Source organism: Scomber japonicus, chromosome 17 (assembly GCF_027409825.1).
Source record: "Scomber japonicus isolate fScoJap1 chromosome 17, fScoJap1.pri, whole genome shotgun sequence".
NCBI classification, from domain to species: domain Eukaryota; kingdom Metazoa; phylum Chordata; class Actinopteri; order Scombriformes; family Scombridae; genus Scomber; species Scomber japonicus.
In genome coordinates this window covers 32,219,224-32,229,203 of record NC_070594.1, presented here as the reverse complement: position 1 = coordinate 32,229,203, position 9,980 = coordinate 32,219,224, and the positions used below count along the sequence as shown (strand labels likewise).

The 9,980-nt window shown below is 33.5% G+C and overlaps 1 long non-coding RNA gene across 1 annotated transcript; it reads right to left on the bottom strand.

The window, feature by feature from the left end:
• Window positions 1-5,548: 5,548 nt before the first annotated feature.
• LOC128377325 (uncharacterized) lies at window positions 5,549-6,403 on the bottom strand. Its single transcript, XR_008323307.1, has 3 exons — window positions 6,371-6,403; window positions 6,062-6,154; window positions 5,549-5,668 (listed from the first exon to the last, which is right to left on the bottom strand). It is a non-coding gene; the product is annotated as an uncharacterized LOC128377325 (long non-coding RNA).
• Between the last annotated feature and the right edge of the window lie 3,577 nt (window positions 6,404-9,980).

The following is a 9,980-nucleotide window of genomic DNA, read 5'->3' as shown; positions in this document are numbered from 1 at the left end:
GCATGTTAAAACAGACACAAAGACTCACACACTTCATTAAACCTGCTTCACCCACTGACAATACTCAGGACCGGATCACACAAAACACAAACACGTGGATGCACAATAACATGGTTATACTCAAGGAACACTACACTAACCTCATCACTTCCCTCACCAGAACACAGAGTAACCAGCTGGCTCTTAACGTAGCCACAAACTGGGCTAGAAAACGATATGGAGCCAGACTGGACCCGGACACCATCAACATAACACATTCACTCCTTTTCCCTACAGGCCCCCACCCCCCACCACCTCCATCCCCTCCGGATCCTCCTCCGGACATACCTGTTTCTTCCTCCCCCTCTCCCACCTCTGACTTCCTCTTACCCACTTCTTCTTCCCCCAGGCAGGACCTCCAGAGGACGGCGGCCATCGTGGCTCCTGGGAACAGCTATCAGTCTGTTAAAAAACAAAACATTACCACCCAAACAGTCAATCAGGCTACCCAGTCCTGGGGCTCCAACACCAAGCCTACATGCTCTGGCCGTGACAGAGGTGTGCTGGAGGTGGACACCAATTCCACTCGGGTGTCTACACTCCCATGGTCTCCTCCTCACAACAAGGGGACATACTCTGACTCAGAGGCCAGTCCCCGGGCACACACAAAAGATCATAGGGGGGACCAAATGATGAAATATCATGGTCAGAAAGTCAATATGACAGAATCTGTACCGATCCCTGACCCCCCTTCACAAGATCTAACTGTGTCGCAGTCATGTGAGTGGCCCGAGGAGGAGGAGACCGAGGACGAGTACCCCAGCCCCATCTGTCATTCGGCCGGACCTGGCAACGAGCTCCAGGACTGGGAAATCCCAACACGCAAAGAATTTCTCATCCTGGGGGACACGAACATTGGTTTTATCCCCCAACTTTCCTACTACACGGTGCAGGCTGATAGCTACCCGGGGGCTACCTTCAACGACTTCAAAAAATTAATACTGAAGTCGGGACAACACAGCCATGTTCGGGTATTGATTCTTTCAGTGGGACTTTATAACAGGGACGAGGATGCGGATTCAGCCACAATCGAACAGCTCCGCTCCATGCATGAAAAGGCCAGCTGCGCCTTCCCCAGTGCTGAAATTTGGATCCCTATCATTAACTTCTCACCACGCTTATCTACAGCACAAAAGAATAAATTACACAAAATCAATCTCTACATACAACAGAACTTCTCCTTTCTTCACCCACTTCCTCAGGAACTCTTTCACACTCAAAAGAATAACATCCACTGGACCCCGGAAACTGCTAGTGGGGTCTTCTCTCACTGGTGCAGACAACTAAACGTAACCCTCCCTGGTGTGAGTGAGGCCCCGCTGCAGTGACCGAACCACTTCACCTATAAAGTCACACATACACATAATACTTACCTTCGTAGAACAGAACTCCATACTAAGGCATACACACATTATAAGCAGTACAGCACTGGGGAGGGCGTACCTTGGACCCTACTGTCAATTACAACCTACCCCAACAGAGCTAATTACTCACCTTAAGTTCACTATAGGCCGCATCTGGATCCCTGTTCCTGGGGAGGAGAGTGGAGAGAATCTGGAGCAAGAAAACTCACACATAGAATTTTTTAATTTTGTTTTCTTTACATAACCTTGTTGACTAACCATAACCTTCTTTATATAGCTCGGACAGAGATCACTACACACACCACCACCTAAAACTCAATCAATAAAAATAAAGACATTAAAGGAAATCATCTGTGTCTTCTTCCATCTGTGTTCAATTAAGGTCAACTGTGTTTAATTTAAAATAACAAGGTCACTGTACTCTCATCTTGTTTGTCCTGGGCTGCATCTGTACCTGGTCATATGTACATACCACACACTTCCATAAACCACATTGTACACAGGTTTTTAAAGGTTTTTTGGTGATTTCAGTTATGAAAATTGATTGTGGTACATATATAAAAATATACACATATATTATAATTGATTAAAAATTACTTGCATACAATTAAAATGGAATTCACACTCACCTATTTCATTTGCAGGGAGGCGGGGGGAATGCAACGGACCGCACATCCCCAGGCCAGTGCACCACAACCTCCCTTGGACTCCTGAGCACTAACCCTAACCCAAACCTAACCCTAACCCTAACCCTGACCCCAAACCCTAACCCTAACCCCATGGAACCCAAAATGCGGTCCAAAAAAAGTCCAAAGGAGGAAAAACAAGATTCCAGTTACGGTAGTTTCCGGCTGAGATAATTCCGTATATAGCCATAAAAGCAGGGTTAAATAAAAGGCAAAAAGAAATATACGAGGTACGCAGGGGAAAAGTGAAGGATGGTAATCAGGAAAATGGGAAGGGACATAAATTAAGGAAAAAGGGTTAGAAATAAATTAATCAATAAATAAACAAATAAATACAATAAACACACAGTTTAAATTCATGACGGTGTTTATTTGATGTGGAAAAAGGGTTACAAAGGACAATATAAGCTGCAAAGACAGAAAAACACGAAACAAAAATACTTACCGGGAAAATCACGAAACGAAATACTTACCGGGGGGAGAGTATAAAAGGGAGAAACACGGAGGAAAATCAGTTGGAAGAAGAGCACTGAAGGAGTAACATCTCCTCATACTTACCGGTCTGGGGTGGCATGCCTGAAGAAGGCCCGAAATGAGGCCGAAACGTCGCGAGCGCCACCTACAGACAAAAAACAAAACCATGGTATACCTAAAGGGAGGGAAAAAGAAGAAAAATGAAGAATAAATAAACCAACTGAAAAAAACAAGAAAAAAACAAAAAAATAGAAAAACAAAAAGACAAAAAATGATTACATATTTGATATAGCCAAGGCGAAACCAGAACCTGAACAAAGGAAGAGGAAAAGAAACGCAAAGAAGGCATAGAATAAAACCTAAACAAAGGACGAAGAAAGAAGAAAAGGAAACCTAAAAGAAGGATTAATAAATAATAATAATAATAAATAATAAATAAAAGCCTAAAAATGGAAGATGGAGTGTGGGAGGCTGGCCACCCAAACGGAGATGCCCGTGCACCACGGACCCTGGTGTGAGCAGGGACCCCGTTCTTTCCCCCAACCTAACCAGAACCCTAACCCTAAACCTAACATCCATCCTAATTCTAGACCTAACCCTAACCCTAAATTTAACCCTAATCCTAACCCTAAACCTTAATCTCAAATCTTAACCCTAATCCTAACCCTAAACCTGAATCTCAAATCTTAACCCTAATCCTAAATGTTTTTACGTTTAAAAGAATATTTCATAAAAGATTTAAGTTATATAAATAAGTTCATTGGGTTAAAAACAATAATTTATGATTTAAAAATATAATTTGGGTTTTAATATATACATTATATTGATGGTATTTCATTTTGTTTGGGTTTTAAGGGGTTAATTTGGAGGTGACGCAAAATAAAATGGTACGCGAAAACGGTGACATTTAAAATTTGCGCACCAAAAACAGAGGGTATAAAGGGAGGTGAGCAGAGAAGGGAGCTCACTTTGCATCAGAACAGCGATCGATACACATCTCTCTCCAGCCTTTCTAGTGAGGTTTCTTACAATAGGTAGATTCTTGATGTGTTGATGAAGAAGGAAACCACCGCTGACACGTCTCAATTGTAAATTTGAAAGGTTTTATTACAAAGGAGAACAATGTCAAACATCCAATCTTGAGTGAGCCCTGGTCCAATCTGAAGCTCTCTCTCTTTCTTCAAGTCTTCCAGCACTATATATACAGTTCCTAAAAACTCCACCTAGAGAAACAGAAGTTCACTCCGGATACATAGCCCTAAGCCCTCAATTTATAACTTGCTCTAATTACTGGTCAGTCTAAGAAAATTGCCTTTGTCTGTCCTTTATGGCTAGCTGTAAACTTTTACTCAAGTAAACATCTGTTCAGGTGATCTGTTCAAGTGATACAGAATTTCTAGGGTGTCATATATTATCACAGTACCGATGCAGAACAGATACCACACTAGCAGCTTTTTTCAGTGTGCCATTGCCTGAGGAAGACCCGTAACGGGTCGAAACGTTGCTTTTTGGCACACCGTTTTTATTTCGCTAGCTGTTTTATTTCGCTAGCTTTTTTATTTCGTTAGCCTTTTAATTCAAAAAAGAATTTCATTTTGATTTAAAAACCTATTTGATTTCATTAAGAACAATTTGATTTTTGGATTATCCTCTCTTTTGAGAGCGCCCTTAGTTGTTTGGTTTAATTGGATTTTAATATTTTTTTAAAAAAAAAACAATTAAAAAACAAAACAAATACTTACCTGATACCTGAAAAAAAGAAAAAATACTTACCTGATACCTGAAAAAAAGAAAAAATACTTAACTGGTACCTGAAAAGAAAAAATACTTACCTGGTACCTGAAAAGAAAAAATACTTACCTGGTACACTGTAAACCCGGATAAGTTGATTGTACTCAAACCGTTTGCGTCAAGTGATTGCCTCAAATGGTTTGAGTTATTAAAAGTGGAGAAAATTATTTTGTTTAAGTACAGTCAACTTAAATGTACAATAGTCAGAATTTATGTTTTTAAGTTATGTACACTTAAATGGTTTAAGTAATCAACAATCTTAAAATAGAATAAAATTGTGGAGTCTACTTAAAAGTAGTATAGTCAAAACTTAATATTATAAGTTTAATATACTTGAAATCCTAGTTTTATTAAAATATGAATTCATTAATTAAATTAAAATATTATGTTTGGTACAAGAAAATTCCAATTAAATTCTTCTTTTGTCAATGAACACATAAAGCAGTACATTTTATTTTTTTTATTTAAATATACAACAAAGCAACAGATATGTAACAATGCTCTGAGTGAAATAACAGGTGCAAATCCAAAATTAGACCTTGTTTTCATAAAATTATCAAAATGGGTCTTTGCCAACAGTTACAACAGTATATTTTACTTTTTTCTGCAGATATTACCTAACAGGACCTTGCAGCACATAGAACATGTGTATTAAATTATAAACGATTTCCATGTCCTTCCAAATACGATGACAGCACAGTTTTTTAATTACTTGTTCTGTGAACAATTTTAAAGTTTGAAAAAGAACCTAACACAACAAAGCAGACATTAAGAACAAGTGAGGACATTAGTTGCTAGAAAAAAAACCTGAAACTTTCTAACATGTGTCCTCTGTAGAATTATTTCAGTAAAAAACAACAGTAGATACATGCAGTACAAGATTTATCACATAGAAAATACAAGAATATTTGCTTTAGTGACTGCAATGTATTTGTGCAACAATCTAGACACAAACATGAAGAATTGTGCCATGAACGTGAATGTGTCTTACACTGCAAGGTCATTCTTCAGCTTTTGAACCTTTGGAGGTAGCTCACTTCGACCCAAATTTAGCATTACCTGCTGGATGAAGGTAAAAGTGTTTCTCAAGCACTTTGGGTACTGCAGGTGGAGTGCATAGGTAAAACCAAACAAGAGGCACATTGCTTGAAGTAGGTTGGTGAGTACATCCATGACAAGGCTGCCCTCTAGGATGATCCCCACTCTTGAGGGGTTTAGTTGTGGCAATGCTGAGCTTGCTGGGTTTGCAGCGCTGGTGTCCTCATAGCAGAGGATTCCCACTGGAATGTTTATGGAATCTCCCTCATTAAGAGCCTATGGTGAGAGAAACAAGACAAAAAGAAGATATCCAGGTTAACAGCAGTTTGTCTACAATCAGCTGTATGGTCTTCACAAACATTATGATTTTTGTAATTCACAGTGGGTTTTTTTCCCCATAATGTTGTATAGACAAGCTGTTAGAAGCATTTTTGTGTGGTCCTGTATAGGTGTCTGTTGTTGTGTAGATCCCATGTTGTGACAGTCGGTGCTGTATTGGACAATGTGATGTGTGAATGGTAAAGATAGAGAAAGGTTCATTTCTCTTCAGGTGCACTTTTTTGACCAGATTTTTAGTGGCCTATTATTAATTATCATAACCCATCATCCCCACAAAACATAGGAGAATGGAAAAACTGATTCAAACAACAATCAAAAAATTTTACTCACCAAACTGCTCTTAAAGAACATAGATGCATCATCCCCAAGAATGACTGGAAGTCCTCTCAGGACAAGGCATCTAATTGCTGTTGGGTCAGTGCTCTGCAAAGAGGTATAATGCACTATTAAATGAAAAACAAATATATCTTATATCCGTGTATTTGTTCATATAGAAGTGGGAGAGTTAGCGTTTGTAATATGGATGAACTAAACATCAATATATATATATATATATATATATATATATATATATATATATATATATATCTCAACAAAACAACAATATCATTACAAGATAAAATCTAAATATCAACCCACCGTTGTCTGTTGTAGCAGGTCAGCTAACTGCTTGCCTATCCGACCTGTCTTCCTCTTGAAGATTTCCATCAAGCTTGGACACAAACCATCAAGAACACCAAAGAACTCTTCTTTAAGATTTCTTCCAACAACCCTGTTAAACTCCAAGTACACCTGAGAAATATAAAATGAGCTCAACTTTGATATTCAGGCATAGTTACTTATTACACTAATAAACCTCTCTGAACATGTTGTCTAATGATGTGTGTAACACAAATAAGACAAGAAAGGGCAGTACTTGCATTTCCAAAGCATTTTAGTATGGCTTTAAACAAAAATAGCATGGCAAATGAGGCTAATGCTAAACGTTGGCATTTTTTAAAAACTATGTTGAATAATTTGAATTTTCCACCACTGTTGCAGAACTGTATGTAGTGAACACACAAGTAGAGAGAACTTCTCTAAAAACACAATGCTGCAATTGCCCAATGTTTAAAATTTACCTGATTTCTACACACATTCAAATTTACATGTTTCAAACAAAAGTTCCAGTTTCAAATTAGTAGTACTTGAATAGAAAAAACAACTCACCTCATTCAGGCAGAAAATGGCATCCTCTTTACAGCAGCCAAACTTGAAAAAAACTGAAAAATGCAGGCAGAGCAAGTATTGTCCGAGGAGCATGCAAAGTGCAAAGATTAAATTGGATAAAATTCGAAAATGGCAACTTCTCTGTAACCTCCGATGGACAAGTACGGACTTGTCTTGTGTTTTGAGCCAATCACAACAGGGCAGCAATGTGGCCTGATGTAAAAATTGATAGTTTAAGTTTATTAAACTTATAAAAATGAGTACACTCAATGACTGTCTCAAACACTCTTTATATACTCATACTGTTTAAGTAATGCAATAAAACTCATTTTTAAAAGTGGTATTAACTCAAACTGTTTGATTAGAATGAACTTTCGGGTTTACAGTGTACCTGAAAAAGAAAAAAAACTACTTACCTGGAACGACAGCTGACTCAGCATGGCTGAGGAGGGTTGGACGCTGGTACGCCGAGGACGCCGGCGCCAGCGTCAACCCAGAGATGATCGGTGGTACGGGGCAGACCAACGGTGGGTGGACCGTGCACCTCCCTTCTCCGGCTGGAGGAGGGATCACTTTCCCCAACCTAACCCTAACCCTAACCCTAACCCTATTCATAAATATTTAACAAAACAGGATTTTTATTCATAAATATTTAACAAAACAGGATTTTTATTCAATAACTTTCATGAATATTTAACAAAATAGGATTTTTATTAATAAATATTGAACAAAACAGAATTTTTATTCATAAATATTAAACAAAACAGGATTTTTATTCATAAATATTGAACAAAACAGGATTTTTATTCATAAATATTTAACAAAACAGGATTTTTATTCATAAATATTTAACAAAACAGGATTTTTATTCATAAATATTGAACAAAACAGGATTTTTATTCATAAATATTGAACAAAACAGGATTTTTATTCATAAATATTTAACAAAACAGGATTTTTATTCATAAATATTTAACAAAACAGGATTTTTATTAATAAATATTGAACAAAACAGAATTTTTATTCAATAACTTTCATAAATATTGAACAAAACGGGATTTTTATTCATAAATATTGAACAAAACAGGATTTTTATTCATAAATATTTAACAAAACAGGATTTTTATTCATAAATATTGAACAAAACAGGATTTTTATTAATAAATATTGAACAAAACAAGATTTTTATTCATAAATATTGAACAAAACAGAATTTTTATTAATAAATATTTAACAAAACAGGATTTTTATTCATAAATATTTAACAAAACAGGATTTTTATTCAATAACTTTCATAAATATTTAACAAAACAGGATTTTTATTCATAAATATTGAACAAAACAGGATTTTTATTCAATAACTTTCATAAATATTTAACAAAACAGGATTTTTATTCATAAATATTGAACAAAAGAGGATTTTTATTCATAAATATTGAACAAAACAGGATTTTTATTCATAAATATTGAACAAAACATGATTTTTATTCATAAATATTTAACAAAACAGGATTTTTATTCAATAACTTTCATAAATATTTAACAAAATAGGATTTTTATTAATAAATATTTAACAAAACAGGATTTTTATTCATAAAATTTAACAAAACAGGATTTTTATTCATAAAATTTAACAAAACAGGATTTTTATTCATAAATATTGAACAAAACAGGATTTTTATTCATAAATATTGAACAAAACAGAATTTTTATTCATAAATATTGAACAAAACAGGATTTTTATTCACAAATATTTAACAAAACAGGATTTTTATTAATAAATATTTAACAAAACAGGATTTTTATTCATAAATATTTAACAAAACAGGATTTTTATTAATAAATATTTAACAAAACAGGATTTTTATTAATAAATATTTAACAAAACAGGATTTTTATTCATAAATATTGAACAAAACAGGATTTTTATTAATAAATATTTAACAAAACAGGATTTTTATTCATAAATATTGAACAAAACAGGATTTTTATTAATAAATATTTAACAAAACAGGATTTTTATTCATAAATATTTAACAAAACAGAATTTTTATTCATAAATATTGAACAAAACAGAATTTTTATTCAATAACTTTCATAAATATTGAACAAAACAGGATTTTTATTCATAAATATTTAACAAAACAGAATTTTTATTCATAAATATTGAACAAAACAGAATTTTTATTCAATAACTTTCATAAATATTGAACAAAACAGGATTTTTATTCATAAATATTTAACAAAACAGAATTTTTATTCATAAATATTGAACAAAACAGGATTTTTATTCAATAACTTTCATAAATATTGAACAAAACATTATTTTTATTCATAAATATTTAACAAAACAGGATTTTTATTCATAAATATTTAACAAAACAGGATTTTTATTCAATAACTTTCATAAATATTGAACAAAACAGGATTTTTATTCATAAATATTGAACAAAACAGGATTTTTATTCATAAATATTGAACAAAACAGGATTTTTATTCATAAATATTGAACAAAACAGGATTTTTATTCATAAATATTTAACAAAACAGGATTTTTATTCATAAATATTTAACAAAACAGGATTTTTATTCAATAACTTTCATAAATATTGAACAAAACAGGATTTTTATTCAATAACTTTCATAAATATTTAACAAAACAGGATTTTTATTCATAAATATTTAACAAAACAGAATTTTTATTCATAAATATTGAACAAAACAGGATTTTTATTCACAAATATTTAACAAAACAGGATTTTTATTAATAAATATTTAATAAAACAGGATTTTTAATAATAAATATTTAATAAAACAGGATTTTTATTCATAAATATTGAACAAAACAGGATTTTTATTAATAAATATTTAACAAAACAGGATTTTTATTCATAAATATTGAACACAACAGGATTTTTATTCATAAATATTTAACAAAACAGGATTTTTATTCATAAATATTGAACAAAACAGGATTTTTATTCATAAATATTGAACACAACAGAATTTTTATTCATAAATATTGAACAAAACAGGATTT